Raw genomic sequence first — 15,852 nt, 5'->3', positions numbered from 1 at the left:
TAGTTGTAGAGAGCAATAAGGTCTCCCCTGAGCCTCCTCTTCTACAGGCTAAACAACCCCAACTCCCAGAGCCTCACTTCACAGGGCTGTGCTCTTGACCTCTCCCCAGCCTCATTGCCCTTCTCTGGACATGCTCAAGTGTCTCAATGTCCTTCTTAAATTGAGGGGCCCTGAACTGGACACAGTAAGCACAGCCTGACTGTGTTTTGGGAAAGCATGTTTCTGGAAAACAAAATCTCTAGCACCAAGAAAGACCTCAAACCATGGACAGAGGCACACTTTGTTTATTCAGTTGCTTTGAGGAAATGGCTGTCTTAATACATTGTTTGTCAAGATTCTAGAATAGGTTGCCCAGGGAAGTTGGGGATGCCTTCTGCCTGGGTGAGTTGCATGAGGCCTTGAGCAGCCGAGTCTAGTTGAGAACTGTCCCTGCCTATGGTAGGCAGGTTGGAGTAGATGATATCTGAGGTCCCTTCCAAACTAAGCCATTCTATAAAATTTTGGTTCAATTTTCCTTTCTCCTTTCCTTTCTCCTTTCTCCTTTCCTTTCTCCTTTCTCCTTTCCTTTCTCCTTTCTCCTCTCCTTTCTCCTTTCTCCTTTCCTTTCTCCTTTCCTTTCTCCTTTCCTTTCTCCTTTCTCCTTTCTCCTTTCTCCTTTCTCCTTTCTCCTTTCCTTTCTCCTTTCCTTTCTCCTTTCCTTTCCTTTCCTTTCCTTTCCTTTCCTTTCCTTTCCTTTCCTTTCCTTTCCTTTCCTTTCCTTTCCTTTCCTTTCCTTTCCTTTCCTTTCCTTTCCTTTCCTTTCCTTTCCTTTCCTTTCCTTTCCTTTCCTTTCCTTTCCTTTCCTTTCCTTTCCTTTCCTTCTCTTTTCTTTCCTTTTCCTTTCCTTTAATCTCTTCTTTTCTCCTTTTCTGTTTTCTTTTCTTTCCTTTTATTCTATTTTCTTTTCTTTTCTTTTTCTTTTCTTTCTTTCCCTTTTCTTAACAGCAGTACCATGGTTAATGGACAGAAATATGCTTCTCACTCACAAACCCCACTTTATTTTTCCTTTTTCCAAAAGGAAACAAGTGTGCCACCATGGTGTTTATAAATATTTTCTAATACTATAATAATTTGCTTATCCATCATTTTTTTAAAGTTTACCAGGGTGCCAGAAGTGTTGCACAGAGTTGCTATTTTTCCCCTGTCAGTGAACACTAAGCATGTAAATACACAAACACGTTTAAAAAAGAGCAACACTCAATCCTGATGAAAATGTGAAGGCCTCTGAGAAGCAAAAGCTTTCAAAGTCATTCAAAAGCCAGCACACAGAACATCACCACAAGACCAAATCTGCTGGAGTGAAAATAAAAAATAAAAGAGGAACTGACTTTATTTTGGAAGAGGACCACAAAATAGAAAGAGGAAAAAAAAAAGTCACATGTGTTATTCAAGATATCTGGAATGAATTTTCATATCAACAAAAGCACTTTAAAGATACTTTTCATGCAAAGTAACGTTCACTTGGCAATTACTTTTCTTATGCTATAGTAATAGGAACCTTTGTTAATAGTGCCTCCTACACATATGATTACCAAAAGGAAAAGTGCCACTCATTTAACCAGCAAAATACACTTTGGGAAATTGTAGGAACTGATACATCTTGTAATTTGGAGTGATAACAATTCAAATCAGCGAAGGAGCTCTTCTCCTCAAAAACACTGCTCAAGTTCTGCACTTCAAAAGCCTGGGAAAGAGCTTTTGAGAATCCTCCCAGATAAGACCAGCTGCCCAAGCAATCAAACCACCTAACACATTCATTATTATGTACCTGTTTGGAGGAAGAAAATAGCAAACTTCAGGAAGATGATCTATACTCAAGGTTTAGATTTGAGATTCTGGGAGGTGGGGTGGCTGTGCTGTCATCCAAGGGATGTGGAGAGGCTGGAGAGCTGGGCAAAGGAGAACCTCATGAAGTTCAATAAGGACAAGTGCAGAGTCCTATATCTGGTACAGACTAGAGGTCATCCTGCTGGAAAGCAGCTCCATGGAGAAAGACCTTGAAGTCCTAGTGGACAGCAAGTTCTCCATGGGACAGCAATGTGCCCTTGTGGCCAACAGGGCAAAAGACATCCTGGGTTGCATCAAGAAAACTGTCTAGCAGGTCTAGGGAGGTTCTTCCCCTCTACTTGGCCCTGGTGAAACCACACATGGAATATTGTGTCCAGTTTTGAGCTCCCCAATTCCAGAGGGACAGGGATGTGCTTGAGAGAGTCCAACAGAGAGCTAAGAGGATAACTGGGGGAGATGAACATCTCTCCTATGAGGAAAACCTGCAACCCCTTCTTGAAAAAGTGGAAAGAAACATTTTTCTGACATGTCCTGGTTTAAGATTCTTGTGTTCTAACACAGAAGTCACTGAACATCCTTTAATCCTGCTTATTGTTTATCTAGCAGATGCCTGTTAATCTTCCAGTGTATCAAATCAGATAGATCTTGAAAAGCTAGAAAGATGAATGATCATTTCTCACATGAATCCATACAAGGTACTGCCTCTGATGGAAGCTGTTAGGTTACTAAGAAGAGTTTCCGTGGAGGAGAAGAGTAAACATTTAAATGCACTTTGCAACAAGCTTACAACCATGTGAATTAAAGTTGCATGTACCCAAATGCACAACCAACCTGTGTAAACCAACAAGGAATAAATCCCACTCGAGAGAAAACTGCTATATAATTGCCTCAAGAATAAATCCCCCCTCACCCCAAGTTAAACTATCAGCTGAATATCACACTCAGAAAGCCTCCTCCAAAATCACTGGGAAAGAGGACTCTGCATCTCATATGACTCCAAGGCAGCATTTTTTCCCCTTCTACTCTTCCAGAGAGCCTTCATGTGGGATGGATTCTCTACTGAATTTGTGTAAGCTGCTGCTGGTGCTCAGACACTCCTCCGTGGACCTGCTGTGCAATAACGTAAGACAAACCACACAAAATCAAGAACCTCACCAGTTCTTCTGCTGAACAGACAAGGAGAAAACACCTCTAAAATCAGATTCTCTACTGATACAAAAACTGAAAATCAGATTCTCTACTGATACTGTGTCCAGTTCTGCAGCCCCTAGTACAGGAAGGATCCGGAGGTGCTGGAGCGTGTCCAGAGAAGGGTCACGAGGATGAGCAGAGGGCTGGAGCTGCTCTGCTGTGAGGACAGACTGAGGGAGCTGGGGCTGTTCAGTCTGGAGAAGAGAAGGCTCCAAGCAGACCTTATTGTGGCCTTCCAGTATCTGAAGGTGGCTACAAGAATGCTGGGGAGGGACTTTTGAGGGTGTCAGGTAATGATAAGACTAGGGAGAATGGAACAAAAATAGAAGTAGGTAGATTCAGATTGGATGTTAGGAAGAAGTTCTTCCCCATGAGGGTGGTGAGAGACTGGAACAGGGTACCCAGGGAGGTGGTGGAAGCCTCATCCCTGGAGGTTTTGAAGGCCAGGCTGGATATGGCTGTGAGCAACCTGCTCTAGGGTGAGCTGCTCCCGCCCATGGCAGGAGGGTTGGAACTAGATGATCATTGAGGTCCTTTCCAACCCAACAATTCAACAAAATGAAATAGTTTTCTTTGTTTGCCTGAGAGCTTATATTTATGGAATGGCAGCAGAATTATAAATGAAGAATGTGAGTTTTGAAAGCAGTACTTATTCTGTACTAACTACTTGTATGAATTCTGTACCAGGAATGGCCCAGGTCTCAACAATTTTGTCCATTTCCTTCCCCAGGGCTAAACCAAGAATGCTCATATAGCTTCTCTACTTTAGCAGCGAGGAAGCATTGCAGGTACATGTGTTGGGAATGCGTAGGAGGGAGGGTGCAGCAGCTGCTCTGCTGATCCTCTCTTCCTCTGCAACTACAGAACTTCTCTCTTGCTTCAGGAGAGGAGCTGGAGCCCAGTAATACTGCTGAGGCAAACACCAAAAGTTCTGTTCCACTTGGTACTACGTTTTTCATAGCAGTATTCAGGGCCTTAGGACCAGGTACTCCTACAGCAAGATTACCCTGGCCAGCAAGAGCTGGATTATTGAAGAACATTTACACTCCCCAAAACTTATCATCTCTTACTCCCCAAAAGAATAGCATCAGAGTGGGTGGCAGCCCTCTGATATGCTTTTTTACATATTACCATGGCAAATTCAGATGGCATCATCAGCCTAGATGAAGTATAATCCTTCACAAGCCAAGTTAAACTAAGGCAGGAATGTACATTAAAATGAACAGAAGTGTGAAAATCCTCTGAAGCACTTCTGTGCCTGAGTAGGTGACACCTTAGGGGTCCCCTGCCCCTTGGGGTTTCCTTTTTGCCCCCAATATCAATAAATCTAATGACAGTTTCTTGCCCTCAAAACCTAATTACTCGTGGAGTCGTGAAGATTTCATAGCTCACTACTCATTAGCCATTTGCTCACATCTCTTTTTGACAAAGAGAGAAAACTAGTGCATTATGAATTTTGCCTTCCAGTTAAATGTTAAAATCCTTTCTCACTGCCACCAATGGTGTCCTTAGGAACATGTTCGTGAAATAACCCAAGTGCCTTTAAAGGAACTCTGGCAATTCTTCTCAGTTCCTCCTTAAGGCTAGCTTCTGAGTTAACTTTCTGACGAGCCAACAAATAGTGGGTGACTAAATCACTGCACCGAGTGCAGAAAATGGAGATTTCCTGATTTGCATGCCTTAGATTTGCATTTCCTGCTCAAAATGCATGGAGGTATCTTTTTAGTACCATGATAAATTCTGATATCAAGACCCCTCTGAATTACACTCATGTGTATATTCTGAGATGAAGAATTAAAGAATAGAATAGAATAGAATAGCATAGAATAGCATAGCATAGCATAGCATAGCATAGCATAGAATAGAATAGAATAGAATAGAATAGAATAGAATAGAATAGAATAGAATTAACCAGGTTGGAAAAGACCTTTGAGATCATCAAGTCCAACCTATCATCCAACACCATCTAATCAACTAAACCATGGCACCAAGCACCCCATCCAGTCTCTTCCTAAACACCTCCAGTGATGGTGACTCCACCACCTCCCTGGGCAGCCCATTCCAATGGCCAATCTCTCTTGCTCTGAAGAACTTCTTTCAACATCCAGCCTAAACCTCCTCTAGTGCAGCTTGAGACTGTGTCCTCTTGTTCTGGTGCTGCTTGCCTGGGAGAAGAGACCAACCCCCACCTGGCTACAACCTCCCTTCAGGGAGTTGTAGAGAGCAAGAAGGTCTCCCCTGAGCCTCCTCTTCTCCAGGCTAAGCAACCCCAGCTCCCTCAGCCTCTCCTCACAGGGCTGTGCTCAAGGCCTCTCCCCAGCCTCACTGCCCTTCTCTGGACATGTTCAAGATTCTCAATGTCCTTCTTAAACTGAGGAGCCCAGAACTGGACACAGGACTCAATGTGTGGCCTAACCAGTGCTGAGTACAGGGCAGAATGACTTCCCTGCTCCTGCTGGCCATACTATTTCTGATCCAGGCCAGGATGCCATTTGCCTTCTTGACCACCTGGGCACACTGCAGGCTCATGTTACAAGACCACGATCGCCCTCTCTCAATCACTGCACTTTTCACAGCTTTTTGTGCCACCTCAAAGAAGATAAACTACAGACTGTTGTGTTCTGGATACATAAATGACTGAGACAGCAATAAACAAAACAAACCCAACTCAAAAAAAACCCCAAACAAACAGAAAACTCCAAACCCAGACAACAAGGTGTTTATACAGGTGCAAGTGAAAGAATAGAATAGAATAGAATAGAATAGAATAGAATAGAATAAACCAGGTTGGAAGAGACCTTCAAGATCATCGCGTCCAACCCATCAACCAATCCAACACTACCCAAACAACTAACCCACGGCACCAAGCACCCCATCAAGTCTCCTCCTGAACCCCTCCAGTGATGGTGACTCCACCACCTCCCCAGGCAGCCCATTCCAATGGGCAATCACTCTTTCTGTATAGAACTTTTTCCTAACATCCAACCTGAACCTCCCCTGGCGCAGCCTGAGACTGTGTCCTCTTGTTCTGGTAAAGAAGTCATGTGGACATTTAAAGTCAACAGAAAATTGAACTAAAAAGAGGAAAGCAGGCAACAGCTTAAACAGTAGGAGCTATTTTAAGTTCATTTACTAAATTGTGATAAATTCTGAAACAGGTAAAGTGTATTTTCATCTAAAAGCTAAGTTTTTCACAGACTCACAGAATGTTAGGTGCTGGAAGGGACCTTGAAAGATCATAGAATCACAGAATTGTTGGGGTTGGAAGGGACCTCAAGGATCATCTAGTTCCAAGCCCCCTGCCATGGGCAGGGACACTTCACACAATGTCTGGCTGCTCACAGCCACATCCAGCCTGGCTTTGAAAAGCTCCAGGGATGGGGCTCTGAGCAACCAGACCAAATGCAGGATCACCAAGAGCACATCACACAGGAACACATTCAGGCAGGTTTTGAATATCTCCAGAGAGGGAGACTCCACAACCCCCCTGGGCAGCCTGTTCCAGTCTTCAGTCACCCTGAAAACATTCCTCATGTTTCCATGGAACTTCCTATGCCTCCACTCCCACCCACTGTTTCTTGTGCTGTCATTGGGCATCCCCAAGCAGACCCTGGCTCCAGCCTCTTGGCACTCACCCTGCACATCTTTATAAACATGAATGAGGTTACCCTTCAGTCTCCTCAAGTCCAAACTAAAGAGCCCCAGCTCCCTCAGTCTCCTGTTGATTATGGTAAGGCTTGTCATTTTGTACTCGTTAATTTGGACAGTGGCTTTCACTGCAGCATTTTGCACATAGCTGCATTTTGTTTGCCTTACTAATCATGAATATTACTCAGCCTTAGAAGATGAGCCTTTCTATATTTGTAAGCTCCTTGTTAATGTGCTGTGGAATTCAAAACCTATGGGACTTCAGGACTTTAATTTAAGCCTGTGGCAACGAAGATGCAGCTGTTCATTTATAAGCAATCATCACAGCTACAGAAGTTATAATATTAAATTTGAAAAGCCACTTCCCTGAACTTTAAAAATGATTAAATTAGAAAAGAATCAGTGTGGGTTGGGGTTGGTTTTTTTTATTAGAAAAAGTTGTACTCATTAACTTTCTTCCAACTTTAAAAATCAAACCAATTTTCCATAGCATTCCGCCCCAGCTTGCAAAGGGTTTGTCTTTGATTAGTATTGTAAATGCTTGCTCCTCATATACAGACAATTAGAATGTAACATCAATTACCACAGAATCACCAAGGTTGGAAGAGACCTCAAAGATCATCGAGTCCAACCTGTCACCACAGACCTCATGACTAAACCATGGCACCAAGTGCCATGTCCAGTCCTCTCTTGAACACCTCCAGGGATGGTGACTCCACCACCTCCCTGGGCAGCACATTCCAATGGCTAACAACTCTCTCTGTGAAGAACTTTCTCCTCACCTCCAGCCTAAACTTCCCCTGGCGCAGCTTGAGACTGTGTCCTCTTGTTCTGGTGCTGGTTGCTTGTAGAGAAGAGACCAACCACCACCTGGCTACAACCACCCTTCAGGTAGTTGTAGACAGCACTAAGGTCTCCCCTGAGCCTCCTCTTCTCCAGGCTAAACAACCCCAGCTCCCTCAGCCTCTCCTGACAGGGCTGTGCTCAAGGCCTCTCCCCAGCTTTGTTGCCCTTCTCTGGACATGTTCAAGTGTCTCAATGTCCTTCTTAAACTGAGGGGCCCAGACCTAGCCAAAAACCTTTAGAGGCTGGCATTAGGAATTTCATTCTACATTGGCTCAGGTGCAACCCAACATTACTACCAGAATTTATCAAATGAAATTTCTGTCCATCAACTAAACCAGAATTACAAAGCAGTGTTACTTACTGGTATCACAGAACAAAGCTAGAAAGAAAGCAGAAGATTCCATCAGCATGTGAAATCTACAGATGGCAATATGCAAAGTGTACTTTTTCACTAGGATAGGACAGCTGCAGACCTGTGCTCCAAGGTACTTTTCCAAATAGGATGCTCTATTTCATAGGACTAGTAGAGCATCCAGGCTGCAAAGAGCTGATCATGAGAGAGTCTAGAAACTTTCTGAAACACTATCAACGCTGAATTCCTGCAGCCGAAGTCCAAAATTCTGTGGTGTTAGGTGAGACCATTGAAAACTCAGTAAGCAAGCTTGCAGAGCAGCATCAAGATCAGGGGAGACCTTATTGGTGTCTACAATGACCTAAAAGGAGGTTGTAGCCAGGTGGGGGTTGGTCTCTTCTCCCAGGCAACCAGCAACAGAACAAGAGGACACAGTCTCCAGCTGCACCAGGGGAAGTTTAGGCTCGAGATGATGAGAAAGTTCTTTTGCCATTGGAATGTGCTGCCCAGGGAGGTGGTAGAGTCCCTGTCCCTGGAGGTGTTCAAAAAAGGATTGGATGTGGCATTTGAAGCCCTGGTTTAGTTGTCATGAGGTGTTAGGTAATAGGTTGGATTTGATGATCTCTGAGGTCTTTTCCAACCTGGTTGATTCTATGATAATCAAACAACATCAATGAAAGCAGTATTTTCACATGGATTACAAACCCAGGATCACATTAGCATGGCTCTCTTTGTTGGTAAATAAGAGGAAGTTTCCTTTTGTGTGTAGCAGCTAATTTTTTTAATTCCTAATAGCTCAATATGCTCTGAGTACAGTTAGAATTTCTTCTCCAGCGAACAATTTAAGGATCAACAAGGTATTAGACTTTTACATATGCCCAAATATATGTAAGCTAAGAGACAGGTTTCTCTTTCATGTAATCATTTTGGTTGGAAGAGACTTTTGAGATCATCAAGTCCAACTGTTAAGCCAGCACCGACAGGTCACCACTACACCATGTCCCTCAGCACCACATCTACCTGCTCTGGGGGTGGCAACTCCACCACTTCCCTGGACACCCTGTTCCAGGGCTTGGCAACCCTCTTGGTGAAGACATTTTCCCAGTGTCCAACCTAGCACAACATGAGGCCAATTTCCTCTTGTCCTATCACTTGTGACTTAGGAGAAGAGAACAACCCCTACCTCACTCCAACCTCTTTTCAGGGAACTGTAGAGAGCACTGAGGTCTCCTCTCAGCTTCCTCTTCTCCAGGCTAAACAATCCCAATTCCCTCAGCTGCTCCAACAACACTTGTCCAGACCCTTCCCAGCTTCATTGCCCTTCCCTGGATGTGGTCCTTCCTTCATCATCTTTGGAAGGCAGTGTTTTCTGCAGCAGGGCAAGACTTCCAAAATACTTAACTGACCAGATTTGGTGATCTTCCCAGCTCTAGTTTCCTTTCCTTACAAATAGAGCCAATGACATGAAACTGCAGCAATAATCCTCCAGGAACTAAGAGTAAAAATGTTTAAAGTTTCCAAAGCAGACAGAGGCTCCTTTCAAATACAGCTTCACCTTTTCCTTGCAGACACCTTGGGGACTCAGTAGCACCAGACAGATGCAAATAAATGTGAACACTAGGAAAAAAAGTGTGGTGTAAGCTGTTGGTATCCTAACAGTGGAATGTCTAAAATTGGGTGGTGTGGAGGCCACAAGCTCAGGTAGTTTAGAGTTTTTGGAGCACAGGATACAAGGAATTTACTCCTCTGTTTCTCAAGAACCTCTCCACGGTAGTGGTGAATAGCAGAGAGCAATAAGAGAGAAAAGCTACCTAGTACTTAATCCTACATTTCTTTACAGGGATGAACAATCACCAGGAGAACTGCTTTCTGCAAAATATAGTAATAGGCAGCATAAAAAGAGATTTACATGTGGTAAGATGGCATTAGGTTACTGGATATCTCTAAGAGCTGTATTTCCTTATTTGTTATGACATGAAGCTCTGGTGCACACAATTCAGAGTAAGTAACTTAAAGGTGATGCACCTCAGGCAACCAGCACCAGAACAAGAGGACACAGTCTCAAGCTGCACCAGGGGAGCTTCAGACTGGATGTTAGGAAGAAATTCTTCACAGAGAGAGTGATTGCCCATTGGACTGTGCTGCCTGGGGAGGTGGTGGAGTCACCATCATTGGAGGTGTTTAGGAGGAGACTTGATAGGGTGCTTGGTGCCATGGTTTGGTTGATTAGGTGGTGTTGGATGGTAAGTTGCATGTGATGATCTTGATGGACTCTTCCAACCTGGTTTATTCTATTCTATATTCCATTCTCCAATAAAACGACACAAGACAGTATTTTGTTGCAGGCTGGTACTGCTGACAATACTGAAGACCGGGTTTTGAGGCATATCTGCAAAAGGAATTCTAAGTCTAAATACAGTGCTTCGTCTTTGTCCTCTCCTGAAAGTGCATGTATACATAAACTCTGAAAATTGGGTGACTTTTAGTTTTATTAATGTTAACATGGCCAAATTCTGAATGTCACATTTTTTTCAGACTGATTTGTACAAATCAGGCTGCAAAAAATCTGACATGAAATATTTGTACAAACCAGCCTGCTCCAGAATTCTGGCACAGTGATGTAAATTCCCACCTGGATGCATTCCTGTGTGGCCTGCTCCAGGTGATCCTGCTTTGGAATGGGAGTTGGACTCGATGATCTCTGCAGGTCCCTTCCAACCCCTAACATTCTGTGAAATTTTATTTAGCCTCCTCAATTTTATTTTGTCATTGTGTTCTGTTAGAAGTGCATTTCAGAGAATCATAGAATCAACCAGGTTGGAAAAGAACTCAGAGATCATCAAGTGCAACCTATTTCCTTATTCCGAGCACCTCCTGACAACTAAACCATGGCTTCAAGTGCCACATCCAAGCCTTGTTTGAACACCTCCAGGGATGGTGACTCTACCACCTCCCTGGGCAGCACATTCTAATGACCAGTAACTCTTTCTGTGAAGAACTTTCTCCTCACCTCTGAGCCTAAACTTCCCCTGGCACATCTTGAGACTGTGTCCTCTTGTTCTGGTGCTGGTTGCCTGGCGTTCAGCCTCTGGTGAGCATGGGAGAAAGGGTTTCGTGTGTGTGCTCTCCTTTGGTATTCTAATGGTCATTTTTTGAACACCTCCAGTGATGGTGACTCCACCACCTCCCTGGGCAGCACATTCCCATGGCCAGTCTCTCTTTCTGGGAAGAATTTCTTCCTAACATCCAGCTTAAACCTCCCCTTGCACAGCCTGAGACTGTATCCTCTTTTTCTGTCAAAGGAGGGAGATGTATTTGGCTTGTATCTTTTCAACACACAAGAGAAAGCTGCTTTTACTATAAAATTCAGGTGCATTCCTATCATGTTCTGGTGTGCCCACAGATATCCCTTGCCTAAGACAGCAAGGATTCAGAACTAACTTTTGTGTTTACAGTATTTCTTACAGCGATAACACCAAACTTCGCTAACCCACACTACAGCAGCTCATCTAACAGGTCACCTGGAGGGTGTGAAAAAATAGAGTGAACTACAGTCTGCTGCAAATCTAACCACTAAAGGATTGAGACAGGGTTGGGTTTTTTGGGTTGGGTTTTTTTTTCAGTGTCAGGAAAAGAACACTACATTCGTCAGATCTTGGAGGTTGATTAAAGCAAATGGATGTAGAAAAGAAAGTAGGGCAAACCAAAAAAAAAAAAAAAAAGGAGGAATGTAAGGCTTTACTTTGCCCATGGGGAACAAAGAAATATTTTACATAAATAAGCATCAAGTATTTTATAAGTTTTAAAAAAAAAGATAGAAAGAGAACTGCCAAATAAAATTCATTAAATGTATCATAGGCATGGCCTAATAAGAATAGAATAGGATAGAACAGAATGGAACAGAACAGAATACAGTAGAATAGAACAGAATACAGTAGAACAGAACAGAACAGAACAGAATAGAATAGAATAGAATTGAATTGAATTGAATTGAATTGGAATTAACCAGGTTGGAAAAGACCTTCGAGATCATCAAGTCCAACCTAGCACCCAACACCATCTAATCAACCAAACCATGGCAGCAAGTGCCTCCTCCAGACTCTTCTTAAACACCTCCAGTGATGGTGACTCCACCACCTCCCTGGGCAGCACATTCCAATGGCAAATCTCTCTTTCTGGGAAGAACTTCTTCCTAACATCCAGCCTCAACCTCCCCTGGTGCAGCTTGAGACTGTGTCCTCTTGTTCTGGTGCTGGTTGCCTGGGAGAAGAGACCAATCCCCACCTGGCTACAACCTCCCTTCAGGTAGTTGTAGACAGCAATAAGGTCTCCTTTGAGCACAGAGCTTGAAGGGAAAAACCCAACAACCCATCTCTGATGGTGTTAATATCTAGAGTCTTTTCATATCAGCTACCAGGCATTTTTTTGCAACTACCACTCTAAAGCTCTGCTCTCTTTGAAGCATTTAGCATAACAACCAGATGGCAAAACTAGAGCAAAACAGCCCCCTAACTGCCACTGCTCCTTTACTCCTCCTACAATAAATGATGGCTAGAACATGACTAAACAGAACTCCTCGAAAAAGTGGAGCTTATATGCATGGATTTTTGCACGTTCAAACCAGAGGCGATGCCACCTTGTCCCTGCGGGCAAGTCACCTTCATCTGCAAGGATGTGCACTTGAGACACACAGCTCCCCAGTGGGTCAAAATTAAAATGGAAGTGAATCAATTTTGTAATTATTAATATAATAGACAAGAGCTGGGGAGGTGAGCCATCAATTCTAATTAAAGGCTGCAATTAAAGGATACTTCAATCAATCATCTCCGTGCAAGTATACTCTATTGATTGCTACATTAATTATTAAAATCATATTAAAATAAAATTCAGATTTAGTTATCTGCCAGCTACTTCAAAACAGTATTCTGAGTCTTATAGCTAAATCAGTGACATCACAGCTAGGACTAAAATGTCTTGTCTTTTCTTTTTCTGTAAAGAATTGCATGAAACACTATCTCAGGTACTCAACTACTCAGAAAGGAGCCACAAGAATTTTGCTTTCTGCTCCAGGCTATTACCTTTAACTTCCTATGGCAGACCTTTAGCACTTGCTTTACCTCCAGCAGGATTTGTCAGCACAATCAACATATGCACTGCAATCATACACAAATATGGCACAATCCTAAATTAAGTATATTAAGAACCTTTGACAAAAGCAAAACCCACAACTGGTTTTAAAAGCAGTAGGGAGAAAAGTTCAAATACAATTCAACATTTTGCAGTTAAAACTGAAATAAAAACTGATGTAAAGTAACATAGAATCAACCAGGTTGGAAAAGACCTCAGAGATCATCAAGTCCAACCTATTACCTAATACCTAACACCTCATGACAACCAAACCATGGCTTCAGCCAATCCTTTTTTGAACACCTCCAGGGACAGTGACTCCACCACCTCCCTGGGCAGCACATTCCAATGGCCAATCTCTCTTTCTGGGAAGAACCTTCTCCTCATCTTGAGCCTAAACTTACCCTGGCACAGCTTGAGACTTTGTCCTCTTGTTCTGGTGCTGGCTGCCTGAGAGAAGAGATTATTCCCCACCTGTATGAAACTACCTTTCAGGTAGTTGTAGAGAACAATAAGGTCACCCCTGAGCCTCCTCTTCTACTGGCTAAACCTCAGTTCCCTCAGCCTCTCCTCATAGGGCTGTGCTCCAGACCCCTCCCCAGCCTTGTTGCCCTTCTCTGGACACGGTGAAGTATCTCAATATCCTTCTTAAATTGAGGAGCCCAGAACTGGACACAGTACTGAAGGTGTGGCCTAACCAGCGCAGAAAGTAGAGCTAACACTTGCATGACAGCCTGTGAGGTCCTTGAACATAAGACAGTGGTTGAAAAGGTAATGAAGTGGGCCAGAAAATTCAAGTTAAGGCCAAGATCAAGTTAAGAAAAGAGCACAGAAAGCCAATATGCTTCCAGACACAAAAGATGCAGAGCAACGGCGGTGGCATGTATGAATCGTGACAAACTGCTTCCCACCTTTGTCCTTGCATAAAAAGGGCTATGTTTATACCATATCTGGTGTGATACAAACATGAAAAGCTGCATTGTAAAGGACAGATCTTATCAGAATTATCACATACAGTTTATTAATAACTGCAGCCAGCTGATGTAATGACAAGAAAGTAATTTACAGCCCAAACCCTCGTGATTTCAGCTGCAGAAGCGCGGTACCCAGTGTATCAACAGCATCGCTTTCCTACCTTAGCAAAACTCTCTCTCAAATACCATTTACACACCTGCTTGAAACGAAAAGATTACCAGATGCCATCAAAGACCACAGACCCATGACTTTGAGAGAACAGAGCTATACAAATGCCAAGAATATCTCCTTAGAAATCTTGATTTATTTTTTTTCCTTTGGTAAAAAATAAAATAAAATCAACAAACTCCTCCAAATTGTCAAATTTCAGAGTTGATTTTAAGCTGGTAATTGTACCAGCAGGCAGCCAGGCTACAGAAATCTATGACAATAAATCTATGGATTTATGACTGCCACCCACTGCTACCAACTGTGCTGCAACGATGGGCTGTAATCAGGAAAAAAAACACATGAAGGAAAAAACAGAATTAAAAGCCAGTTATTAATAGAAAAAGTTCTTTCTTTCTCTTGCTTCCTTTCTTTCCGCCTTCCTTTCTTCTTTCCTTTTTCTTTTTTTCTTCCTTAATTTCTTCCTTCCTTTTCTTTTCTTCCTTCCTTTCTTTCTTCCTTCCTTTCTCTTTCCTTCTTCCTTCCTCTTTACTTCCTTCTTTCCTTTTCTTCGTTCCTTATCTTTCTTTCTTTCTTCTCCATCTTTCTTTTTCTTCCTTTCCTTTCCTTTCCTTTCCTTTCCTTTCCTTTCCTTTCCTTTCCTTTCCTTTCCTTTCCTTTCCTTTCCTTTCCTTTCCTTTCCTTTCCTTTCCTTTCCTTTCCTTTCCTTTCCTTTCCTTTCCTTTCCTTTCCTCTCCTTTCCTCTCCTCTCCTCTCCTCTCCTCTCCTCTCCTCTCCTCTCCTCTCCTCTCCTCTCCTCTCCTCTCCTCTCCCTTCCCTTCCCTTCCCTTCCCTTCCCTTCCCTTCCCTTCCCTTCCCTTCCCTTCCCTTCCCTTCCCTTCCCTTCCCTTCCCTTCCCTTCCCTTCCCTTCCCTTCCCTTCCCTTCCCTTCCCTTCCCTTCCCTTCCCTTCCCTTCCCTTCCCTTTCTCTCTTTCTTTCTTTGTTTTATCCTTTCCTTCTTCCATCATTTCCTTCCTTTCCTCTTTCCTTTCTTTCCTCATTCCTCCCTCCCTCCCTCTCTCCCTCCCTCCCTTCCTTCCTCACTCCCTCCCTTTCCTTCCTTCCTTCCTTCCTTCCCTCCTTCCTTCCCTCTTTCCATCCTTCCCTCCTTCCTTCCTTCCTTCCCTCCTTCCTTCCTTCTTTCCTTCCTTCCTTCCCTCCTTCCTTCCTTCCTTCCTCTCTTTCATCCAACAGCCACGCTAGCACCCACTCCCCAGTTGCCAAAACTTCCAGCTGCTTCTTCAAAACACAAAGATCAAACTTTACAAACTTTTTTTTTTGCTTTCAATTTTTGATTAAAGAATCTAACTAAATAGCTTGCTGCTCTTAATTGTGTCCCAAGAACCTTAGCTTCCTTTGAAAGTAACAGCAGGCAAGAGCAGCAGGTGAGAAGGAACAGGCAATGGCAGCAGGTGAGATCAGCCATAGATGTCATATGCTGTCTGGCTGGATGCATAAACACAGGTTTCAAAAACCTGCTATTGATTTAGACCCCACTAAACTCAGTCTGTTGAAACCACTACAAATCTCGGGTTTTTTGTTTGTGGGGTTTGTTGGTTTGCTTTGGGTTTTGGTGGTTTAGGATTTTTAATTTTATTTTGGGGTTTTGTTGTTTGGGGTTTTTTTTGTTTGTTTGTTTGTTTTCTGTTGCAAATATTTCACTTTAGAAGGCAGAAAT

At 43.2% G+C, this 15,852-nt stretch overlaps 1 protein-coding gene across 2 annotated transcripts in view; it reads right to left on the bottom strand.

Moving 5' to 3' along the window:
* The window catches only part of NOVA1 (NOVA alternative splicing regulator 1), a 187,881-nt gene that overhangs the window by 51,979 nt on the left and 120,050 nt on the right, over positions 1-15,852 (bottom strand). The gene's annotated exons all lie outside the window — the stretch shown is intronic.

Source organism: Dryobates pubescens, chromosome 5 (genome assembly GCF_014839835.1).
Source record: "Dryobates pubescens isolate bDryPub1 chromosome 5, bDryPub1.pri, whole genome shotgun sequence".
Classification (NCBI taxonomy): Eukaryota; Metazoa; Chordata; class Aves; order Piciformes; family Picidae; genus Dryobates; species Dryobates pubescens.
This window is presented reverse-complemented; position numbering and strand designations above follow the sequence as displayed.